This window comes from Alligator sinensis, unplaced genomic scaffold, assembly GCF_000455745.1.
Source record: "Alligator sinensis unplaced genomic scaffold, ASM45574v1 scaffold626_1, whole genome shotgun sequence".
Lineage (NCBI taxonomy): Eukaryota > Metazoa > Chordata > Crocodylia > Alligatoridae > Alligator > Alligator sinensis.
In genome coordinates this window covers 436497-462608 of record NW_005842548.1, presented here as the reverse complement: position 1 = coordinate 462608, position 26112 = coordinate 436497, and the positions used below count along the sequence as shown (strand labels likewise).

The 26112-nt window shown below is 43.4% G+C and overlaps 1 long non-coding RNA gene across 2 annotated transcripts; it reads left to right on the top strand.

Moving 5' to 3' along the window:
• The first annotated feature begins 13428 nt into the window (after positions 1 to 13428).
• LOC102387208 lies at positions 13429 to 21820 on the top strand. Of its 2 annotated transcripts, none has more exons than XR_001358683.2 (4): positions 13429 to 13442; positions 13594 to 13648; positions 21002 to 21140; positions 21669 to 21820. It is a non-coding gene; the product is annotated as an uncharacterized LOC102387208 (long non-coding RNA). The 2 variants fall into 2 exon arrangements; XR_324797.1 differs by lacking the exons at positions 13429 to 13442; positions 13594 to 13648 and adding exons at positions 13656 to 13808; positions 15868 to 16015.
• Positions 21821 to 26112: the final 4292 nt, after the last annotated feature.

The following is a 26112-nucleotide window of genomic DNA, read 5'->3' as shown; positions in this document are numbered from 1 at the left end:
TTCCCTTAGCTGCTGAGTCCTTGGTTCCTGGATTAGAAAAAGCATATAAGATTACCCAGACCTAAGCTAGGAGCTTTACTGGTACTGCTTATAGATGTCTGACCAGTGAAGAAACCTGGTAAATCTTTCTTCAAGAGAAGCACTTTCACTAAACTTTTGATTGACCAGTGTTTTGAACTACTCACTTCTGCAGTCCATGTGTGTTACGTGACCAATCTTGGACCATGAGTTTAACTCTGGGACAGAAGAGAGGACATTAGGGTAGCAAGGAAGTTTCATCCCTGCATGTGGCTGGCGTCTGCTAACAGATTTTTGTTTGCTTCCTTGCTTGTATTACTTTGTGGGACAACATTAAAGCTCATTAAGGCATATTTTGGTTAGTAAATTTCCTCTGTTATATCTATCCACTAAGCAAGAGGAAGAAGATAAACTGTACATTTCAGAATGACGTAATCCTTGTTTACTCCATTTTTTTGGCTTATCTGATTAAACCATATTTAGGTCCCGGGACCAGATAGGCAGCTGGTGTAATACACATCAGGCAGCTTGGTGAATGCAACTTGCAGTACATACAAACATTTGGCTGATTCCTCCAAAGCATGTTGCCTGTTTTAGACTTAAACAAATTGGAAGTAGCATTGACTAACTGTTGTTTCGGGGTTTTTTTCCTTACAAAATAAATACTGTAGTAACAGTCCAGTGGCAATGTTATAGGACTATCAGTGATATTGTAGTATCTTCATCATGCCATATTTTTAATATTCGTTTTGGTATCTTTAAGGCTATATACAACTACATGCCAATACACACCTTGGGTTTATGTTCTCATTGCATGCTCCTTTTGTGCCCACTGCTCATTCAACCCTCCCAGCTTCATTCTGTCATGCTTCTGCCTTCTCTTGTAGTACTTGTTTGCATGAGCTCTCAATTCATGTTCTTCCTAAAGAGCCACTTGTTTCCCACTGTCCAAAAACGTTAATCTATCTTGGCCCACACAAACAAACACCAGGTCTAACTGTGGTACATGTGGTTGGTAACATGGGGCTCTCTTTTTTTTGACTTCCTGCAGTTTTACGTTAGGGAGTCTCTGTATTTGCAGCTACTGTGTTGCCTGAAGAGTTAACACAGCATGCTACAGAAGGGGGACTCTGTGTTCCCTCTTGGTGGGGGGACTCCTTTTATTCTTGTTTTATTGTTTCCTTTAGTCATTCACTTTGAAAGGATGTAGCTGGTTTTTTATGCACAGCAGGCACCCCTTCTGTTGGGTCACCTAGTTGCTTCGGCATTATGAGTTTGTTTCTTAGGCAGCAGTAGTACACATAGACACCTATATACTTTGGTGATTTTTAATACAGGGATCCACCTACATATTATTGTAGAATTGTGGCCCTGGAACCTGAACATCTTAAGACAAGGACTTGTCTTTCCTTAGTGCTCTGTACAGCACAGACCACACACTTGGGCTTAATGAACTGAACAAGCTGCTAGTAATGCAGCACTTATGAAGCCAACTTTTTGGTTTGTAGAAACACTGAAAGACTGAAAATCCACACAGTTTTTATCCGTATCTTTGAAGTCTGCTATATTGAAAACCAGGACCACGTTTCTCTGCAGAATTCTGATGGCCTTACAAATACAGGCTCAGCCACAGCACTGAAAACCCAAGCATGATGAAAGAAAAAGGTTGTATTTTGCAGCATCAGGCAAATCTATTTTAAGGGACAAGTGAAAATTTTACCTCTAAATATATTTTACCCAAGTCAGGCTTATGTCACACGTATCACCACGTCTGCCTTTGATTTGAAGAGTGAAATGGACAGCTAGGTCCTAGGGAAGTGTTACTTATGGCAACTGACAGGTAATTTTTTAAGCAGGCCTTTATCAATATGCTTCTCTGAGCTCACTGTACTACTGATGCATCAGCACAGAACACACTTTGGGTAGTGGCAGGTCTACCGAGGGATGTACAAAAAGAAGTGAGCATGCCGCAGGATGCACACAATTCAGATTCCCAGGTCTAGCTGTGCAACCTGAGCAAAAACTAGGACTGACTTATTTTCCAGTGGGTTCTGGAGGGTCTGATTCTGAATAAATTAAATGGAGTAGCTTCAGTTTGCCTTCAGGTAGCCCCAGTCTAATTATGGCTCCATCTCTTTTTCAGTAGCATATGGTTTCCTCTCAGGTTGAACAAAATATTGGGGTAGCTTCTAGCCTTAATGGCATCTGTGCAGATGTACTCTTTTATAGCTATGTATGTGATGAAGACTTATACATGTTTATATAAGTATGTTTAAAATTATGTGAATTGTCCAGTTTCCCCTTAAGTGAGAAACCATGCTGGAAGAATACTGTCCTGAAACACAGGAAGAACATAGGATAGTTTAGGAAGCTCCCAGGAGAAGCTCACTCAGTTTTATTATGGACTGCAAACAGAGGGCACAAAACATAACAAGGGCAGTGAAAGGAGAGTCCACTCTCTTCTTTTAAAATGAACCTTACAAAATCTATGTCTTATAGAAATGGTTTTGGTGAAACCAGCTCTGGCTGGATACCAACCCTGGTCAAGCATGTGACTTCCAAAGCCTGGTGCGATTTATCTTTCTCACTTGTGTCAGGGCCACTACTTGGAGTGTTCTGGACCAAATTCTCTCCCACTTAGATGGGAATCCCGTTTGTGAAGGCTGCTTACTGTCTGCCTTTAAACTTCATTTTACCAGGACCACACAGACATTGGTCACAAGCAGAGAAGTCACAGGTCAGTCCTTTGGAATCTGTCTGCCATCCTTCCTAAAGTGGAGTAGCTTGTGTGAGGTACTTGTCCCAAGGAAACGTTTTGCCTGGGAACTTCGTAGCTGCAACAATATTGTACATGGTGGGCACTTGGAATTTCGCTGCGAGAACAAGGGTAACATGACCTTTTTGCTTCAAAAGCACAGGATCCATCACGGGAATAGCAGGACAATGGCAATATAGGGCTTATAGCACTCTGGAGTTACAGTATTTTGACATGCCAGAAGGAGTCAAAGGTTAACATACACACACACACACACACTAATAAGCACATGACAATAGCACAGGCAGCCATAGGGACAGATACATTAGAGAGTGAAGACATTTTTCTTGAGTGTAATCCTAGTCTCCTAAGGATGAAGTGCTGGTTTCAAGATCCCAGTCTGGCTTGGCAATATCTCCCTCCCAACCAGTTTTGTTTTTTTTTTAAATTTAATTTCTCCATTTCCCTGGGGCAATATCCACTGGGAAGTCCCACAGAGAGGGTTCCTACCCTCAGGCCCTTTAGAGCTATGGCCTTCAGCTGCAGGCCTGCTACTCGGTGGCTGGCTGAGAGTTCAGTGCTTTTTTCTCCCATGCCTTGCCAGGAGGAAGTATTAGCTTGGTTCTGCAGCTGACCACTCAGCTGAGCTATTGGCTGTGGTCTTGTGGGGGCAGCTTGCTAGTTTCCGTAGAGCGAGGTCCTGGGTTTAAGGCCTGGCTTCTCTGTGTCTCCTCCCTGGCTGATAGTGCCTTTTTTTTTGTGGATAAATTATCCCCAGCTTCTTTGGGTATTAAAAATCAAGGAGTTGCTAACAGAGTAGGCTCCCAGGCCTAGCAGTGGTATGCTCTTTTTTTAAAATGTAATTACCCCAGCCCCCGTGGGCACTACCCCAAGCTGAGCAGTGGCACCTAGCCCCTGAGTCTGCCAAACTACTGCCACGGCCAGAACGCCTGGCCTCAGGGCACTGATGGGGAGCTGGATGGGGTGCAGGCGGCTTGTCCGGTGGGTGGGGGTGATGGGGCCAGCTCCCTGCCACTGCATGCACTCCCAGGGGGTGCATGGGGGAGCTGTGTCTCCCAGATCTGTGCGTGGGGCAGGGGCAGGCTGCCTGCTGTGGGCTCAGAGGTCCCTGCCCTGCCACCTTCCCCTGGGCGTAGCAGGACAGAGCAGGGCTGGGCAGGAAAACTCTTTGCTACTTTGAGCCCCATGTCACCCTGGTGGGTGACCCTGTCTGCCCAGCAGCAACGGATGTGGTAGCATGGGGTTGTGCCCCTCGCTTCTTGGGGCAGGCAGATGGCAGGCACATCACCAGGGCAACGTGGAGCTCACAGTGGCAAGGAGGTTCCCCACCTGGCCCTGCTCTGCCCTGCCATGCCAGGCTGCAGAAGCCCCAGGGGAAGGCAGCAGGGAAGGGAGCCCCAGGGGAAGCCAGCTCTGTGCTCTGCTCCATTGCAGCAGCCACAGCCTCCTGTGGGCGGCAGCTGGGGCTCAGGTGCTACTGTGGGGGGCGGGGGGCTGCAGACCTGGGTCCCTAGCAGCTGGAGGCCCCTTCCAGCAGGGCTGGGGGAGTTGGGGGCTGTAGGTGGAGGGGTGAGGAGCACCAGCAGGGCTAGGAAGATCTGGGCGGGGGAGTGAGGGGCACCAGCAGGGCTGGGGAGCTGTGGGGGGGTGGTGGTGGTAGAGGGAAGTGAGAGTCCTGGACCTAAATGGGGACAGAAGAAGCTGTGGTTTTCCATGATAAAAAACCTAAAATGAAATGCCAAAATTTATACGTATTTAGAATTAATTTTATTATAGTGATTAAGGCACTGGTAGGCTTCAAAATTGCTTTAAAGTTGTAAATATATCAATAAACCATTGTGTTTAATTGATACATATATATGTATATATGTATCAATTTATATATATATAAATTATATATATATTTATAATGGCCTTTCATTTTAATCGTTGATTTGGGGGGTTTTATCAGATAATTTGTGTTTTTATCAGAGAATTTGTGATTTTTCTTTTATCAGAGAAAACCAGGATCCCTGCTGATCAGGTATGTAAGTGGCTCAGCTTGGGAAGAGAGCTGCCGAGAAGTCTAGTGGTCAGGAGTTATAAGGAACAACAACATGTTCTGGGACAAGGTGGCACAGGCAAGCAGCTGCTTGAAAAAGACCTTGGGTCAGGGTTTATATATTGAACTGTTGGATTGTGAATGCTGGTAATAAACAAAGCCCTGATTCAGACTTTGGACCAGTCCTTTCTGGGGGCCAGCCAGTAGTCTCTAGCTCAGTGGTTCTCAATAGAGGTGCACTGATACATTGATCCATATCATATTGGCACTGATAAAAGGAAAATTGACAATATCAGCAATTAGATGTTTTGTCTAATGTGGCTAATAATGTCACCAGTAAATGCTGTGTGCATGGGTAAAGCCACAGCGTGCACACAGCCAGCCTGGCAATGTGGAGAGCAGTGTCCAGCTGGTAAGGCTGTTGTGGGGAAGGGGCATGTGGGCGCATATCGAGGCCCCAGCGGTGAGGGAGGGAGTGGGGCTGGGGCTGGGGCTGGGGCAGGGGCAGGTGCTGCCCAGTCGGGGCAGGATGTGGGATGGCTCCAAGCAGCTCATCCAAGGGCGGGTGCAGGAAGGAGCGGGGGGTGGCTCCCATTGTGTGCACCCCCAGGGGAGGCATGTGCCCCCTGATCTGTGTGTGGAGTGAGGGTAGGCTGCCACTGCAGGCTGGGGTGGGGGGTGGAACTGGGTTCTTCCTAGCAGGGGGCTGGTTCGGGGCTGTGCTTGGGGTGGGTGGTGGTAGTGCTGGGAGGAGGGGCTGGGGGGGCTATGGTGAAGTTTTGGGTGGCTGTAGCCCACCCCAAAGCCCCCCACACTCCCATCGCTGCCACTACCCACCCTGAGGGCAGCCCTAGCCCAGCTCCTCCACCAGGAAGAACCTGGTGCTGCCTCCAGTCCCAGCCCGCAGTGGCAGCCTGCCCTTGCCCGACACACAGATTGGGGGCACATGCCCCCCCATGCTTCCTCTGGGGAAACTGCCCTCCCTCCTCTCTGCACACCCCCGAATGAGCTGCTTGGAGCCATCCTGCACCTCACCCCTCTCTGCTCCACCCCAACTGGGTAGTGCCTGCTCCTGCCCCTGTCCTAGCCCCGCTCCCTGCCTCACTGCATGGACCTTGATATGCCACCCCCTCCCCCCAATGCCCCTTCCTCCCAACAGACTTACCAGCTGGACGCTGCTCTCTATGCTGCTGGGCTGCATATCGGCAGTTGGATCGGTATTGGCTGATATGGCTTATTGATAATCAGCAATTGGTATTGGCCCAAAATATCTTTATTGGTGCACCCCTAGTTCTCAACCTATTTTCCATACTGGGCCACATTTGCTGCTTGCAATGTGTCATGTGGGCTGCACCCACACAACTTACTTCCTGTGTATCCATTTAAAAAAATGTTTTAACAGGATGTCACATGGGCCCATTGAACCCTTTGCTGTTCAGCCTGAAACATTTACAACTGCTCCTTTACAATGAAGTAATGAAGCTGAAACAAAGGAGTGGTTTCAAAACACCAAGCAAAGGGGAAAACTTGTCTGACCTTCTCAAACATGCATTTTTCATGTAAATGCATCCAGACATACAACAGGGACATAGACTTGGGCTAATAATAGGACTTGAGAAAATGCCCTGCTCTACTCCTAATGCTGAATGAGCACAGGAAGGGACTGCAGCGCCTCCCAGGGATGTTGAAGTTGTTCTGTCTAATTTTGGACATGCTTGGTTTCCTGTGGTTACTGTTAGCAAGGGGCGGCATAGTGTGGAAGTTGGAGCAATGCATGGGAGCAACGTTTGTTTCTATTGCTGGCAGGTCAACTAGAGAAGCCTGCTGTGCTGCACGTCACCTAGCACCTCTAGAGATGTTGTACAGGTGATCAGGTGTGCCAGCTGGAGTCTGTTCAATAGGAAACTCCTGTAAAGTTTACTAGGCGGAAACTTTAAATAACTTTCCCTTATCTTGTTTTGCCTGGAGTGTTTAGATGACGCAGGGACAATCTGCTTTTTCTCTATGCTCCTTGTGCCCTTTAGATATCTCATTTTATCCTGGTGAGTAATGTGCAAACTGCTAGAAGGGGCTGCAAAGCCTTTTGACCCTTTGTCATGCTTTTAAATGTAGCCCAAGTAAGTAACTGTAGAATGCATTGGGATCCAGTCTGCTGATTGGAAGATAGGTGCCTCCACAATAAGTTGTCATCCTCCAGTTAGTTGGAAGTCAGAGCAGAGCTGTTGCAAAGTGGACAGGGATAGAGAATTGAGACTCAGTCTCAAGTTAGTATATACTGACAGGTCTCATGGGGGGCCGTAGGGAGGGGAAGCTTGCGTTGTTTATCAAACCAGTTCAGCAGATCCAAACAAGGCGTCAGTCACGGGCCGTCCTGGTCTTGCCTTACAAGAAGATTAGGCTTGATTGTTAACACACACTATTCCTCATTCCCGGGAAAGGAGGTCAGGTTGTCTGGATTTTTAAATTTTCTGTAGATATTTCATTGCAGGGAAGAAGCTCTCCTGAAAATCAGATGTAAAATGTGTAAATCATATTTTCTAGTAGTTCTGGACCCAAATACAGGTTTTAAGAGTTCATATAAACAACATAAATTGAAAAAAAAAAGAAATGGGAAAAAATTTAAGGCAGATATTGTAATGCTTGGCAGCACTGGGCTAGGGCAGGTGCCAGGAAAGACTGCAAGAAAGAAGCCAAGTTGTCCATCTTAATTTTTTACGTACAAATTCTTCTTGCATCTGACCCACAGCATAACATTGTAAAAGTATTAAATTATACTTGTAATTTGTTTTGATAAGATTATCTTTAGTAGCACAGGTAAGCACACATTTTGTTAATCTGGCAATGTGCTTCACACTGTGGTTAAAAATAACAGTCCCTGTTTTTTTTCCTTACCTGTGTGATTTAACAGCACTTAAGACTACTTTTAGAGAATTGTCCCTCTAGGTGTTTTAATCAGTCAGTTTGGTGTGAAAGCAGCACGTATAGTCACTGGTCCTGTGTGTATATTGAGGCAGTCTGAGGTGACAATAACAAAAGAAAGCCACCAGCACAGTCACTGTCTGAAAGTGTTGTCACATTCAGAAGAGCGCCTGTGTGAAAATGAGATCTTCTTACCCAACAGATGCACTCCTTGCATGTACTTTAATAAGCAGGTCCTTCTTTGAATCCAACAGACAAAGTGTGTTTTTAACACAGCCCTGGGAAGGGGAGTGGGATTCATTAGCTGGCTCACACATTAGTAGAGTTGTTAAGTTCCAGCTGTTACGCCAAAGACTGCCCTCAACTTGTATCCCTCTCTTGACAATGATGGAGAAACACAAGTGTACATATCAAACTTTATTTGGTTTCAAAATCTGTTTCTTATCTTGAGGAATGCTGCTAGACTGAGATCCCAGGTTGAGTTTGAAGAGCTAGCACTGCGCCTTAGGTTGCTTTCATATTGAATGCTTCTTTCTGTTTCCAGATCACATTCATTGTATATTGTACCCAGCCCAATCTGCAATTTCCAGAGTGGTATCACCCTTCTTGTGTTTTTAAAATAATCTGTGTTCATGATACAGAAATCAAATGGCAAAAAGTCTGATAACCTTTTGTACCTAGCTGGAAAGGTTATCAGATCACAAATCAAGTGCACAGATTCCCCACAAAGGACATTTTAGAGAAAGTACATCAACTGACTTGTGATAGCCTCTCAATCCGGGCACTGGCTCAGGAGAGTTCCAGGTTGTGCTCAATTCAGAGAAGGATTTTTTCATCATAACTCTCTTATCATCAAATAACTCTCAGTCAGGCAACACAGGGACTTGAATCTAGAGCTCTTCCCAGCCTAAGTGCAGCGATGGTGAAAAACCCTGGCCTAGAGCACCATTTTTCAACCTGGGCCACAAGAATCTCAAAGTGAGATGAAAAGGAATAGATGAAAAGGTTGCAAACAAACTTTAAAAATGGATTCTCCTTTAAAGAAGAAAAAACATGGGAAACCATCATTTTCCCTTGTGGGCTGGCAGAGTTCTAGCCTGTGAGGGGCTGCTTGGGGTCCCCCATTCCCCTCACACACTGGGGGGCTCAGGCCTGTGGGGGGCATCAGGTTGGGGGTGAGGGACACTGGGTCGGGACTGGCCATTGATGTTTACAGATGGGTCCTGGTACAAAAAAGGTTGAGAACCACTAGCCTAGAGGACCATCACCTGTGAATGCCTTTATCTTGAAAGAGACAAACGGCAATATTTTGTCAGTTGCATGGAAGTAATGCTCATAAAAACCTCGCTGAACCCTAACTTTGCACCGAAGAGCATTTAGCAGCTACACAGGTGACCTACTTTGATTTCAGTGGAGAAGGAAGCTGCTACCTAGTTAAGCTAACGTCTCCTTTAAATATTAGTTGTCCATAACATACATCATTGGAGAAGGACAGAAAGAGCAAGACTTGGGAATACTGTTAAACTGTCTGCACGTACTGAGCTGAGGTTCTCTCTTGCTCTCTGTCTGGAGGAGTTTGAGCCAACTTGCCTGTTTTCCCCATTTGAAATGTAGTATGGTAGCTTGAAATAAAAGATAACACACATCCTGTATGGTATGTGCATAGTACAGTGGTCCGTAACTTTCTGCAGTCAGACCAGGTTCGCTTTTTAATAAAAGGGTGTCCACCCATCAAAGTGCATAAGGTGCTATCTTGTGACTTGAAGTCCTCAACCCTTTAAATTCAACATGGGTGAATTCCATTGAATGGTACCAAGTTTCTGTACAGAAGACCCTTCCTGCAGGATGGGCAAAACGGTAAGGTACTGAGATGGTAGTTTCCTCTTGGTTCACTGTAAAATGCCAGTTTCTGAGGGGGTGGAAAACCATCCACAACATAAAGCTGCCATCACAGCTGTCACTAATTGGCAGTATCAGCTGAGGTAGAAATGATGTAACATAGATAGATAATCAGCCTCTCCTCTCACCCTCAGACATGCATGAAGTACCTTGATAGAAATAAATACTGCCCATTTTATGTATTCCATGGCAAGGTAATTCGATGCTTAGTGCTTTTGATCAGATATCATTTATCAGCTGTAAATAAAATACTGTGTCCTAAAGGCGCCATCTTGTACTTGACCCTAGGGGTTTATGTTAGGTGACCTAGTTTTTTCCATTGCTGCCTCTATTTCTCTGTGAAGGATTAATGACTAAGACTGCAGACATATTGGGTGCATTCATGTTTTACAGCCTAGATGCAGTTTTTCATGATGCTGATCCTCCAAATCTGCCAAAAAATAAGTAAGGCACTTGTGTATATGTATACAGTCACTGTGAATCTCTCTCAAATGAAACCACAGTTACCACTGGGTGTGTTACAGACCCCACACGCTAACAACTAAAGATTCTCCTTATTTGTTAGGAAGTTATGCTTTTGTAACAGAAGTATCTGAAGCCCTGGGATGCCATAGGGAAGAGTACAATGACAAATGTCATGTCCAGGATTATTCAGTGCTATTGGAGCATCATAGCTGGAAGATGCTCTATTTGGCCAATACAGAAAATGAATTCAGTCTCCATGCATAGAGCACTGATTAAGAAGTTGGCAAGCGATGGATGACCTTGTAAATACTCATGTTTGTTTACACTATAGCAAACTAATAAATTGAGTTTACTAGCTGGTTTATAAAGATTGTAGTGATATGGTTTAACAGTGTTGGTATAAATGGGCACTCCCATTCTGTATCTTCTGCCCTATTTGCTCACATACCCTAAGCAGGGGTAGATCATCTTGTACTAGATTGCCAAATATGTGCTAACATTCCTCATTAAAACATAAGAAGTCCTGCTACCACATGTCCTCTGTTGCCTCTTAGCATACAAAAGACTTCAAATTCTCTCTTAGGGGCAAGGCAGCCTGGAATATCACAGTCCATTTACTAAGAAGGAAGACTAAGAGGAATTGATCTCAACAGGCAAGGTAATGCAATCTTCCTAACAGGTCTTTCACCTCTAGGAGCATGGTTCACTTAACACAATGTAGCACTAAGTGAAAGGAGCTCTAAGGAGATCACGTCAGCTCCCCTTTGGTAGATTAGCAGGAAATTTGACAAACCTTTCACAGTTCGTGTTTTAAGAAAGGTCAAGGATAAAAGTCAGAATGAGAACTACAGCACTTGAATCTAAACCTGAAGGAAGTTGGATGGCAATCAGCTCAGGTGTATTAGGTGGGATCTTATCTGGATGGTGATGTGGAGGAAACTGATAGTTTGTGTTGGCTGCCACTTTGGCAGACACCTGAGATTTAAGGCAGGATCTTCCAGAGAAGGATGCTCATTGCTTTTACAGCTTGAGCTAAAACTCACTCTAGCTAGGAGCTGGAAGGTACTCATCACATCCAAATGAGCTCATTCCTACCCTCTGGGCAGAGAGAGCTCATTTCAAATGTCAGAGATCCACAGTGGTTCAAAATCCCAGACAAACCCCCACACAACTCAGAGGCTCAGATTTCCAATAGAGGCAGAGGATTCTTTATTAAGCGAGGCTATAATTGAGAAAGTCCTATAGGATTAAACAGGGATGATAGACTTTAATGGACATATTGCAATTATTCTAAATATTTATAGACTGCCATAGAAAGCATAAGATCCTCTAACAGGTTTTTTTTAAGCCATTCTGCAAAGAGGTATTGTCACCTTCCTCTGTCCCCCTCTCCAAATCAACCAAAAGTATAAGTTCAGGCTTTTTCTTTGTGGGAAGACACCACAAAGACTAGAGGACCAGCAAAACAGTCCATTCTAAGAGCCCAGAAAGTGAAAGCTGAGCTATTAAGAAGGAAAGAGATTTATAGTTATATTGCTTTTAAGATGTGTAGCCTTTCATTGTTAACACCTCTAACTTTAGTGGCTAATTAACATCTAGATGAAAGAATTCAGCTAAAAATTCATTCTTCTGTATGGAATTGCCACTTACCATAAACAGCCCTAAGACCTCCTCTCCCAGGCTTTATCTAGTCTAGGATTTAAATGTGCAAGACATACTGTTAGTTCACTCTAACACACCACTTTCTATAACTGTATTCAAGTCAAGGCACATGGCAAATTGTAATTTGATATGTGCTAAACCGAGGTTCTAACTCAATTAGCTTAGCAGGTGTTAAAGTACAACTTGCCTTGATTAGACTAACATCCTTAGTTAGATCAAACTCCCTAGCACAATATTACACTTTAAGTCCTAATCTACACAATGTTCCAGAGCTCAAAGGGACAGGAATTGATGTATAAAGTGTTTGAGGCTAAAAAGGCATAAAATAATTTAAAAATCATCCAGGCCTCTGTCATGAATACAGAATGGAGTGGGGAGGGGGTGGACACCCCAACAAGTTTAGAATTACAAAAGCTGTTTGTACATAAACTTGAACAAGGTTTTCTGAGCTCCATTCTTCTTGCCACAGCAGTTGTGCTGGTATTGCAAAGCTAAGGAAGCTAAAGGATGTGGTGTGCAATTTTATTTTTCCCTCTGCATGTGCTAGAGCAGGGGTAGGCAACCCCTGGCACAAGTGCCAGAGCATGGCATGTGAAGGCATTTTGCTTGGCATGTGCACCTTGGGATGGATGGTGGGGAAGGGGCTGGAGCTGCACTGCTACAACAAGGACTGGGCCTCTTGTGGCTTCCCTGCCATCTGCCCCTGGCACACCAACATCTTACAAGTCAAGGTTGTAGGTGTTTTTGGCACGCTGCCCAAAAAACGTAGCAAATGCTAAGCTAGAGGTTTTTTTTCTTAACTTTAGATCAAGAGACTTAAAAGTAAATAGTGAGTGTCAATAAGTCAGTTTTCTGTTGCCTGAATTGAAACAATTTACAGGGGCCTGATTTTGAGAAAGGGATGACTACTGTCCCTCTGAAAATCTGGATCCTTTCAGATGCTTTATGTTTAACAGCCCAACCTACAGACACACAACATCAGCAAGTAGTCACCCTTTCTATGAGAAAGAGGAGTGAGAACCCCAAAGATTAACAGATGTTTGACAAGATGATTTCTGAGACTCCTCTTCTTTAGTTACATAATAATTAAGCTTCTTCTAAGCTGGCTATGATGTTAGGTAGAAAAGGGGGTGCTAGAATTAACTACACACTGAAGAAAGCATTCACTTAGCTTTCTTGAGAACTCCTGAGCCAAGTCCGGCTGTGTTTGGAAACTGTCCCCAGAATGTCCTAAAGAAGCCTACTTCTGGATGCCCTTGCTTTTAAGGCCAGCCAGCTGAAGTGTGCTCATTAAGGGGGTGGGGGAAAGTTGCTGACTCAGCTGAAAATGGAAAGGGGGATTTGTACCCAGTCCCCCTTCTTCTTTACTGACAATTTTGAGAAGAATAGTTATCGTGCGGGAAATTAGAAAGAGAATAAATCCTTCTGATTAAAAAATAATGCATATATAGTTATATCATTTGCTTGCCTGTGCTACAAAGCCTGATGGGAGGTGGTAATTATAAAAGCTCCTGCATCAGGTGGGTTGGAGATAGGATGAGATGAGGTGATGAGCAGGGAAGGACTGAGGAAAGGGAAGGACCTTTTGATGCTGTATTGCTATTGCTGAGCATAGAGACAAAGAAGTCTTTTTTTTTGTTTCTTTTTGTCTTTTACTTAGCAGTATCCTTGCCAATGATAACTTAAAGTAGTTTTCTGGTAGCTGGGGAGAGGAGATGGATAACTTGCTAGCCTTTTTTCTATGACTCCTCTGGTATCTTTCTCATTTAGTTAACAAGCTTTTTCCCCTGACTAAGGGTCTTTAACTCCTAAGATTCTCCTTTGAAATGTCAAGCATTGAGCTCTGTTCTACAGTACACTGACTCATGGTGAGGGATTAAATATCACTTTTGTATAGTTTGCCTAAACAGCAACCAAGTTGGGTAGAAGAACAGTATTACCTTGTTGAGGAGCAAGCCTGAAGTAAAATATTTAAGGTGGTCTAAGGGATTAATGAAATTAAACTAGCACATCTAGACCTAGTGACAGGTAAGTGGTTGCTCTGGTGTGCTTGGGAGGCACTGGCCCATCCAGTGGAAATGCTGTTTGTTTCATTGGTTAGGAATGAACACCTCTTCTAAAACCTACCATAAAAGCACTTCTGCAGTGGCTGGGATGTGGAGTTGCATCCTAATAGGATTTTTGTTTTGCCCGGCTAATATCTATGAAACAGAGTTCCCACCCAAACAGTCTGAAAAGGGCTGTAACTCTCCATGTGCTGTCTCAGAGCAGTGAGGTAAAGCCAATATTAGGAGGTGAGCTCTGTTTTTAATTGCAGACCTCTTGTCTTCAAGATAGCCCTACTAGGTGAAATGAATACTGTTACTTCCCTAACTTCACCATTAGGTGTCTCTGTTACACGGTCTTACTGATCATGGCTTTACTTGGTGAGGAGGTTTGAGCTAATCATTGCATTGGCACATATTCCTTTTAGTAGCATAGCTGCACACAGCACTGCGGGGCATACATTTCAGAAATGATGAGAGGGTAGATGGCTCTCTGTAGAATGGGCCAAGGCAGGTGGATTTTTTAAGTGTTTCCTTCCCTAACTTATGATGGGAGAGGCAGAGTGCAGCTCAGGAGACTGGCAAACAAGTCTGTCAATCCCAAATGCTACCAAATACTGCTCTTGAGAAACTGCTTTTGGTCTCCCTTTGCTGATGGGTGAATGTCTGCACAGTACTTTGAACTCATCAAGTAATGACTCTGCTGATGATTGAAGCCAATTGTCCATCTGCCTCTAAAATCCCAATACGTTTTGGCTAACTTTGCTGCGTTTTGTCATTACCTTGTGTACAGGATAGTGAAGACCTTCCTTCTCTTTAGGAAAATTCTGAGAGGGATTATACCCCAGAAATTATATTATTATATCTATCGTTTCCCCTTGTAACATTCAGTTACATAAGTATCCATCTTTTATCCTTGAGGCAGCAACATTTCAATGAGAGATAACTAATAAGGATGTTAATACTCATATATTCCTATACATACCACACCCCAACAGTCTAAAAGTACTATAAATATAGGAATTTCAACTCCACCATATGCCTGTAAGGTATGTTTCATAATACTCAGGGCAGAGTTGGCAATACAACTCCAAATTCATGATTCTTACATTGCAGGTTTTAATCTTATACAACTACTCAATGGTAGCAACAACAGTAGTATGTGACATCTTGACTCCTGTGAATGTCTCATGCATACAAATACATGTATATGGTAAACCAGTTAGTGTATAAAGGCAGCTGGATCCCTTCTAAATGAAAACTACTCTCTAATATATTAGTTATATAGCACTGCAATGAAGTAAAAGGTAAATTAAAACAAGCATGATCCTAGAGCTTATGTACATATTTACCAATTTGCATTTTAAGTAGTATCCTATCAGTTAGACAGTCACATATAGATCAATGACAACATGTTTGCTATGAATATACATCCATCTCAATAGTGGCATGTCAGTTCCAGAATTTGTGCATTGATACTGAGTTAACAACAATGTCAGTCAGTCATGTATTTGCAGCACATTTTTATTCTATGACCAGATGCAAAAAACAAATTCACATTTATTTTAAATAAGGGACATTTTGAGAAACAGCTAAAAAGTTACCAAAATAATTAAATAAGGCTGATAAATTTTAATCTTACTGTAACCTTACTTGTGCTCCTTAATAACTATGGTTATATTTTCTTTGCTCTTTATTTTCTTGCTTTCATGTATTTTCATTGAAACCTGGCTGTTTAGATAAGATGGCATATGTTTGCATTCATGCATTTGTATATATACGCATATGCATACACAGTATTTTATAGAATAATTTGAAAAAAAGATTTTGCTGTATAGAAGATGAGGTGTTTTGTTCAGCTGATGCAATAACATGATACCATAGTCCAAAAGAGGCAAATTTATTTTGTACCATATGCTGTTGTGTCATGCACTTTGGAGAAGACTTTGGTGGTATAAAAATAGCATAGAGCTAGGGATTACTCTGGTTAGAATTTAAATTTAGGACACTGTAATTTGAGCCTATTGTATTTTTTTATCCAGTCTTCCTCCCTAAACTGCAGTGCAAGTCAGTTCAAAATAGCTGAAATGGTTTATCAATGAAGTCATTGCCAGAATGGTCGCTCCATGGAATTTATGGCTAATGAGATTATTAAGCCTGTATTTGCTCAGTGGACTCTGAAACATCGAGGTAAACTTACACATTGTTATTTTGTTGCCAAGAATGTGTCTGAAGTTCATTTTCTCTTCTGAGATTTTAAATCCAATATAGTAGGGCTCCCAAAAATGTACAGGCATGGCTATATGATATATGATCTCTATTGCTAAAAGAGGTTGACTTTTTGAGTAGGGTTTTTATTGTGCCCTGGGAAAAATAGCCTTCACTAAATTGCCAGCCAAGCGGGAGCTTCATAATACATAGATTGGTCCAAACCAAACCCTTGAAATAGAATATTCCCAACCTTTGGAATAACTTGGTTCCTGAACTAAATGTAGCAGGTCAAACCTTTGTCTGATAAAGTAATCAATAATCTGTTTTTCTCTTTCCACTGAAATCTCACCCAGGAGTATACTCTCTTTTTTGTGCCAAAGTCATCATTACACAACCAGACATTAAGTAGAAATGTCAGCTGCAGTTTCGTTTTGACATAGCTCTAATTTTTATAAGGCGTAGGGAGTTTTAACTTCACAGATTTTTTTTTACCGTGAGGAGTAATTTTATCCACTCCTGAAGTGAGGCCATCTATAGATGAAAGGGCTATGTGAGAACTGCGTATTATTATGAAGTAGAACATAGAAGCTTTTGAAAATGTTACAGTGACACTATTCAGCAGGTTGCACTAGGAAGTGAGGAAGGATGCTGTCTTCAGTTAAAATCTTGGGGGAAGTTTGAGGAAGTCAAATCCTATTATGCAAGTAGGAGCTTGGTCAAGACAGAAAGTCTAGCACCCTCTTCTACCCAAAACTGCTATATAATTTTTGCGGCAACAGATCAAACCTTGATTTTTAAATCTTATTTGAAACATAACGCTGCTTAAGGCTGTAGGGAATATAAGTATGTCTATACCAGATCAGAGCAATGGTTCACCTGTTCAACATCTTGTCACTGAAGAGGACCAGAGCAGATACTTCAGAAAGGCAAGGAAAAAACTAGTATGTGCCGATGTACTCATAAAAGGAGTGGTATTATTAATTGCAGACAGTTAGTGGGTAGTTTATACCATTGAGTATAAGGTTTTATATTCTTACTTAAATAACTGCAGAAAGTCACATAAATGTCCTCTTTGATTCCTACTAAGTTTTGTCTCTCAATAATATGATGAGACATGGTTTTTTGAAGGTTATAGTTGCATTGTTTGGAAAACATATTTCCTTTCCTAGTGCTAGATTTGTTGTGTGCAGCTTCATTTCATTATGAGAAGAGTAAATCAAAGTAACAAATTTTCCTTATTAATATTATTCATTCTTTTATATCCCTCTATAATGTTCTACTTCCATTTATCTCCTCTGTAAATCACATGGTCATATCCTAATCTTTTTTTAATGAAGAGTGCTGGTTCCAAGGAGAGTGCTTCCTACTGAACTACCCATACTACTTTATACAACTTTTTTTCTTGAGAGATTGTTTAAAATATATATATGTATATGTGTGTGCGCGCGCACACACACACGCACGCTCACACACACACACACACACACACACACACACACACACAGTTCAAAGAATTACAGAGTAATTTCATTGTCTGTACAGCAAATCAGAATTGCTAGATTGCACGTCATGACAGATTTATTCTGCCCTCCATGTAGCTGGGTCATGTTGTAGCCAGGACTGCTTTGGTCCATCAGATATTGATTTGTTTGGCTGAGTATTTCCTCATGAGATTATTCTTCACTGGTGATGGAAGATGAGATTGTTTGGCTACTATGAATTTAGTCTGTAGGCCAATTTATTCTTTTTTGAGGTGTAGAAGCATTCTGAATTAAATAAACTTTATCTCAGAAGAGCTAAAATATCTAAAGCTTTGTTAGAAAATCAAATTTGCATTCAAACAAAACCAGAGATTTCTTAAATGTTTGAGTTGTCCCAGATCTGATTACACAGACAGCAAAGCCAGGGGAGCTCTTTGGCATGATATGATTGTCAAGCAACAACTCAGGGTGGAATCAGTATCTCATTATAGACAGTGGGACAAAACTGGTACTTACTTTAAGTAAGGTTTTTATAAGGCGTAAATTAAAGGAAAACATGCTTTTCAACACAGTATGCCATTACTGTTGTTCAGCTAAAAACTAGCTTTGTATCGCCTATATAATTGTTTTATCTAAGAAAGAACTCAGAAGTGATTTTTTTACATTTCTTTTACTTAGCGGTCCCTAGTGGATATATCTTTCTTTCTTTTATACATAGAGTTTAATTGTGGTGATGCAAAGGCAGAGAAGGAGAGATAATAATGGATAACATGTTTCCATAAACTCTTCAGGCAAGCATTATTGAATCCCCTTACCACAGGAAGGCCATATGAAATGACTGCTCAGGAAATCGGAGAGGAAACAGAACATCTAATCTGGTTCAATGGATTTTTTCTATGAGTATAAAAATATCAATGGTGTGGGCTATTTAATTCTGGAAAACACTTGACCTGACATTGGCCTATAAGCAGTACTCCTCAATAGACTGATGTGTGGAACAACTAAACCTACTGTATAATTTTTAATTCACCCAGGTGAGGATGTTGAAATGACTGTGCTTAACCTCTATGGCTGCATGCACACGAACAAGCATGTGTCTATTGTGGTATCTCAAAGCAATATGAGACACTGCAGGAGGCACGCCATGAACTAAAAAATTTTCCCTGTGCTGTGTATTTGCAGTGCGGACTCTAAGTTTGATACCGGGGAATCCTGGTATCAAAAGAAAACATGCCAGAAAAAAATGGTGCAGGGTGCACTCCTGGAGCATGCCCCGAAGCAGCTGGAGGCTGGGGTTTCCTCCAAGGAGATGCTCAAGCACCTGGCCAGTGTCTCTATGCCTGCCACATGCCCCTGCTGCTCTAGCGTGCTGCCTCAGTGTGCTGGAGGAAAGACAAGCCGGTCATGCCTGACAGCAGTGGCTTGCATCTAGGCTCTGTCCCTGATAAGCAGGGATGTGGGGCTGGGGGGAACTGTGTGGGAGGGTGGGGTCCCAGCTTACTGCCCTCCCACAATGCACTGTCCTTGCCAGCGGTGGCAGCAGCCAGAAGCGGGCCCTCAAGATGCTTATGGCCCACTGCAGGCAGAGCCTCCCAGCAGTGTGTGGCACCACTGGAGTCCCAGGGGCTGCACGTGACGCATGGAGCCAGCCCGGCCCACTGGCGTTCAACTTCAAACAGGACCAGGCCAGCTTCTGCTGTCATCCGGAGCTCCCGGCACTGAAGGCAGGAGCCATGCACCATCAGGCTAGGCCAGCTCCTGCCTCCATGTGGTGGGCACCGGGATTGGTGGCCCCCCGCCACAAACCCCACACCCACAAACCCTCCCACGAGCCTCCCCACAATCCACCTACAACCCCCACATGAACACACCCACAAAACACCCCCCCACAAACCCCATAAATGTGAAGGAGGCAGCTACAGATTTATCGGGAGTGTATGTACAGATTTATTGGGAGGGGTAACTACCACACTGCAGCCCTGCCTTGTACCCACACTGGTCCTGGGACATATGACCCCAGCCTGGGGGTGCTTCTGGTCCCAGAAACCATTGGGGGGGTGCGTGCGTGCGTGTGAGAGAGAGAGAGAGTTGTGGGTGAGGGATGGGGGAGTGCTCTGGGTAGAAGAGGCTGCCAGAGCCAGGCTTGAAGCCACCCTGTCCCCCTAGGGCAGCCTGTGCAGAGGGAGGCCAGCCTGGAAGGGAAGGGGCTTGTCCAGCCCTGTCCCTGAGCCCCAGTTAAGGGCTTCCGAGGAACGGCTTAGGGATCACAGGGGCCTGAGCACAGGCACAGGGAGCAGGACAGTAAGAACGCAGATTTTGGGTATTTTAGTGAAAGAATTTGGGGGTTTTTGTATTAGAAAATTTACAATTTTAAACAGGGAACATGAGGATCCCTGCGGGTGAGGCAAATGGCAGGACCCAGACAGAAAAGCCTGCCCATGGCCAGCACTGGGGACCCAGCTGGAGGGCAGATGAGGTGGCTGACCTCCTGGCCATTTGGGGCCAGGAGGACATGCTTCGACAGTTCAAAGTGGGCCACTGCAATGACCACATCTTCCAGGTGATAGTTGCCCAGATGGCAGAGCTGGGGCACCAGGAGACATGACAGCCCTCAAAGGCCAACTGTGCAGCCACGGCCCATTAGCAGCTGGCCCATATCACAGCCCAGGTAGCCATGTGGTCCCTGTCCGGGTCTGGCAGGTGTGCAGCCATGGGGCTACAGGTCTAAGGGGGTGGATGCTGCCACAGGTGGCATCAGGTCACAGCCAGGCAGACTGCTGCAGCGGGAAGAGGGTGCAGGGGCCAGTCTAGGCTAGGGCTGCTTCAGCAGTCCAGCTGGCACAAGGGGCTAGTGTTCCCAGATACCAACTGGCTGAGCCTCAGAAGCTCCTGAGGGCAAGTAGCCTTGAGCTGCTCACTAAGGCAGCTTTTTATACTGCTAGCCCCAGCCTCTAGCTCCCCCTGGCTGAAGATCTGGGAGGAGCTGGGTGGGGTCAGTTTGCCCCAAGGGCCACAATTTGCCCCACACCAAAGTGCATGTTCAGGCACATGTGCTGAGGCACAAATTTGTGCCGTTGACACTTGAGTTGCTGCAAGTGCACGTGCCTGTATGTGTGCACATGCCCCATGAGGGGATAAGGGTTGCATATTTCTTGGCAGTGTTTGCTCCATCTTATTAAAGGACTTAGAAGGATTCCAAAGAATTCTACTGAGCTTCCTTTGTCAGGTTGGATAAAATCTACACTGTAGACACATCTAGGATAGAAAGAGGGTTTAAGCAGGACGGAGTAGCATATTCAGAATTCCAACAAGAGGACATTTCTCTGCAATAAACACTGACTTCTGGGGAGCTATTCCTGATTTACACTGGTAAATCTGAAAGGAGAATTTAGGGCTTGGTTTTGGCTGATTGAAACTAACCCTTAACTCTATTTTAAATGAGTAAATTTAATTAATTAAATGATACTTTATACTTTGTTTTCAGAAAAAGAAGAAAGAAACCAGGGAAACGCTCTTTGCTGGAGGGGATATGAGAATTTATGAAAGATGAATTATTTACCTTATGCTCTACAAGACACTGACGCAGCTCCATTTGAAAAGCATCTACATTCCCAAATGAACTGGTGAATAAAACTCCTTTTACAACTCTATAACACCTTCCATCTAGTGATCTCAAGGTTCTTTCCAATGCTAATGAAATAAATCTCAAAACATGCCAGTGAGGTAGGGAAGTATTAATATCCCTTTTTTAAAAAAAAACAAAAATGCAATTATCCCTATTTTTAAATGTGTGATACAAACTGCAGTTAAGTTCTACACAGCAGTTCTTGCATAAATAAGAATCATTGCTCTCTTTAAAGATTTTTTTGAGAATGTATTTTGAGGCTAGAAAAAATGTAAAGGCAACATTTTCAAACTAGGGTACCTGAAGTTGGGCATCAAAATCCATATTTGGGCACCTCAAAAATGATCTGTCAGAAAACCAGCCTACCCTTCAAATTGCCTAAATTCAAAGAGAACCTTTTATCTTGAAAAGTCCTGAAACACTTTATTTTTTTCAGACTAAAAATTTAGGCCATAGGTTTAACTCTTGGGAACAAGAGTACCGTGTGATCAGTAATTACCACAACGCTCTTAATTTTATATTTCAGGCCAATGAAATGGGATGAACACATAAAGAAGTATCAAAGAAGATGGAAATGGAAATCTTTAGAAAACTATTAATCACATTTTTAAATTATATACGTGTGTGTGAATAGAAACACACATGCATACACATATATGGATAGACAGAATATTATTATGGATGAAAATTCTTTTTATACCAAATAAATCAGAATATAGCCTTTTTCTTATGAAAATCAGAAGAAGAACCATGGCATAATAGTTATTCAGCTTATTATCTAATATGCCATCAAGAATATTGTCACTATTAGGCATTTAGCTGTGATGGACTCAACAAGACAGTTTCACTCCCTTCTCTTTCAAAATAATCTAATCTATAAGAAGGGTGGAAAAATCACATAATTTACAATATGGAGATGGAGGTAACAAACATGCCATAGTTTGCAGCTATTGTATTTTTGCCCACTACAGGATATTTTAATTTTTATCCGTCACAAGAATGATAGGGAATGTGATGTCATTCCATCTTGTGATGTCATTCCATCACAAGAATGATTAGGGAACAGGAGGAAAACAAATGGAAGCATAGGACCATTGCTTAACAACTCAGGACAACTGGTTACCAACACTCAGGAGAAAACTGAACTCCTGAATGACTACTTTGCTTTAGTATTTCACCGGACTAAGGGGAAAATCATACTAGATAAGGTTCAGAATGGGCATGGTGGGAATGACCACCTTCCTACTGTTGATGTTGAGCTGGTGTGCAATCAGTTAGAAAAGTTAGACATTAATAAGTCAGCAGGACTGGATGAACTTCATCCGAGAGTGCTGAAGGAACTGGTTGAAGTCATCAGAGGACCTCTGGCAAAACTCTTCCAAAATTCATGGAACTCAGGGGAGGTCCCTGAAGACTGGAAGAGAGCCAATGTTGTGCCCATCTTCAAGAAGGGGAGGAGAAAGAACACAGGCAACTATAGGCCAATTAGCTTAAGTTCTATCCCAAAGAAAATCCTGGAAAAATTCATCAAGGAGTCTATGTGTGATATGCTTGAAGAGGTAGGATTATGAATGACAGCCAGCATGGCTTCATTGCGGGCAGGGCTTGTCTTACCAGTCTCATCTCCTTCTATGACCAGGTAACTCACCACCTGGATAAGAGAGTATACCTAGACTTCCAAAAGGTCTTTGATCTGGTATTCCATGATGTTTCATGGGAAAATTGGAGGATTGCAGGCTTAACTGCTTTTCAGTTAGGTGGGTAAGAAGCTGGCTGTGGGGTAGGACCCAGAGAGTTCTCACCCTGGCGAGAACTGGCCAGTGGTGTCCATCAGGGGTCCGTGCTTAGTCCAGTGCTTTTCAAAATCTTTATCAATGATTTGGATGTAGGAGTGAAGAGCTCATTGGACAATGAGTCCTAGTGGGGTCTTACTTATGCTGGTGATTCAAACATAGTTCCTTGCTGCTCCCACACCTACAGCATTGTCTGCCCACTCTAGTTGCTGCTCTAATGCTAATACTGTGGCCTTTGTGTACCTGAGTGCTGCTGCAGCAACAGCAACTCTTAGGGCTGCTTCTGTTGCTGGGCTGCAGACTCCCCAGGGGCAAGGGTAGATTCTGGCACCCCTTCTCAGTTGGCATCCAGCACTGATGTCCCTAGTAACACTACTGCCTGCTCTCATTCTTGTGTGACCAGCCTGAAAAGAATGATGAGGAGAGAGAGGAACATCAAGATCTAGTTTTCACTATAGAATGCCCTTTGCTGCCAGGTGGGCGCCATATTGTAAGGAAATTGTTGAGGACGAATTGCTGCTGCCAGTGCTGTATTTCCTGTGTGGTAGAAAAGGGCTTGAGTCTTGAAGGCTTTCAGTCGGATCGTTTTTAAGCAGTGCTAAATTTGCTTCGAAAACAGGAAGGCCTGCATGTCTGCTCAGCCCCAAGGAAGCAAGAGCAAAGGTTGTCTATGACTGTTCAAAAAGAGGGTTCATCTGGCCCATGCCCCTTCAATACCCCAGGCCCATGACAAATGAGAAGATATCCCAAGTACTGTGCTTCAGATCCTAGAGAAACTACTATGGAGACTATAGGGGTCTTACCAAAGATTCATTTCCTTTGAATCAGTTTGTGTAGATGAGGTACCTGCTAATCCTCATTTCAGAAAGAATGTCAGTGCTGGAATAACTCGTATGCGTAGGAGCCCCAGATTTCCTCTCTGGAACGGACCACTGGCTTCTCTAGTAATGAATGGTAGCTCATGCCAATTATTTCAAAGGAAGGGCAAAAAACCCACCAGAGTGGGCAGTGATGTAATAACTTGTCTTAAGGAAACTTCCGTCCTATGCTCTATCGGTTGGATGATGGCTCATGCTTTGAAGTGCATGAAATTAACATCCCTTTTAGTTATTCCATTGTAGTCATTTCCCCTGTCTAATATAATTGTGGATGTTCTAATTATCCATTGAAACCTCTTATTCTCTTTTGACTTGTACTGTGCTCGCGCAGGTTGCCAGCTATGGCTCATCCTTTCATGAGTCACTGGTGAACATAATCAAACGCCTGTGGTTGGAACCAAACCTCCTAAGTTTCCAGACCAGGAATGTTCCATTAATTCCTGAGCGATGACTTCATGGGAATATCCATAAAGAACAGGGTTTGAAATGTATCAACCTGATATTTGACATTCTAAGTATGTTTTCTTTTTGCTAACGTATTTGGTAAGGAAGTGAATATCTTTCTGGAGTGATGGCAACTGAACAGGCATAACTGCAGGCAGCAATAGGTGGTACATGCTTATCCTGAATCGCCCTGTAACAAAGGACTTCTGAAGAGCAGAGGGGTTAGCATCTCTGCTCAGATTGCCAACCAGGGTGTCAGTTCATGTTAACTCCCGAGATGATGTTTGTGATGTGCTGGTGTGCAAGGGAAGCTTGAACTGCTGCTGTCTGCTGTACTGTGGACAAAAAAAAGGACAGTTTTAGTTTAATCTTTGATAGCTGGATGTTGCTCACATGCTTTTTGTTCTCAAGGATCTTTCTTTATAACTATACATGTATCAGTTGCTAAATGCTGGGATGCAGCCACTTTTGGGGAGCTGGGGGGGAAACTCATCCACTAACACTGTGTGGCAGATATTTAAGGAAAGGAGTTGAAGGGAAATGTTTCTAATTGACAGGGCAGAGGCAGTTTTAGACAGAATGTAGTCTCTTGTATCTTGATCCTACAATGGGCTGACAGGAAGGTCTTTCAAGTCAACAGACTTCCATGATTATTCTTAGATTTTGAAGGCCAAAAGGGACTGTTCAATCATCTAACCCGACCTCCTGCATAATACAGATCATAGAATTTGCAGGTGTGGTGGTCTGCCATGTGCAATTAATTGTAGGATTGGAGGCTAAACCTGGAAATTGTCAGGACAAGAGAGTTATAATCCTTTAAGCAAAGGAGCATGCAAGGAAACCGGTCCCTTGAGAACCTGTCACCCACACTCCTGAAGGAGGAGTTGCTATGAAAGTTGTGTGGCCTTCCTTCTTCTGTAGACTCAACCAGTGACAACCAAGTTCACTGTTGACACACTCGTTCTGTAGGCAGTCTGAGGTTTGGTGGGAGTAAGTCCCATCTGTGGCAGTAATATTTTTGTTGTTGCTGTTGTGGCCATGATAAGGATAGATTGGAGGGTTAGTTGGGATTTATTTTCCTTGGCATTTTATGAGCTAATAACCTCAGCACATCTGTAGGAGCTGCATATTTGCCGAGGGAGATAATTTTATCATTTGTAGACTTAATATATTTTTTAAAATGTTCTTTTAGTCCCCTCCTACTTTCTTCCTTTTCATACTCTGTTCAGGGTGATCAGTTTTTCCCTCCTGCTTCTCTGCTGTAGTTTATGAACCTGCCAACTCAACTAATAAAATTTCAGGAAAACCTAATTCTATTGAAAAGTTTGATTCAATTTTTTTAAAATAGGAATTTTATTTGAACACCTTGTTTTAATGTAGCTGCCAGCAACATGAGCAGTATTAGGGTTTGCTGCAGAATACATTTCATTTCTCATTCAAAAGAAGTGTTGGATTTTAATAATCTGCAAAGGCAGGAGTCAATGCTAAAACGACATGTTGCTGCTGCTGCTGTTTCGTGCCCAGAGGCTTCTAGACAGTCTAACATAAATACTGGAAATGTGACTGCAAACAAGGAGCAGGCTTTTGAACTTTGAATATAACAAAGAATATAAGCACCCTACATACACTCTCGATAAATCTGTAGCAGCCTCCTTCACATTTATGAAGGGGGTGGGGTTCTCTGCTGCATTTGACCTGGGGGTACCGAAGCAGCTCTCCGGGGATTGTGCGGGCCCTCTCCCGATCCCACCAGGATCGCCATGTGCGAGTTCTCTCTCGATCCCATCTGGGTCGCCATGTGCGAGCCGGGGGGCGAGCCGGGCCCGTCTTTGTGCACACAGGCTGTGGCCAGCAG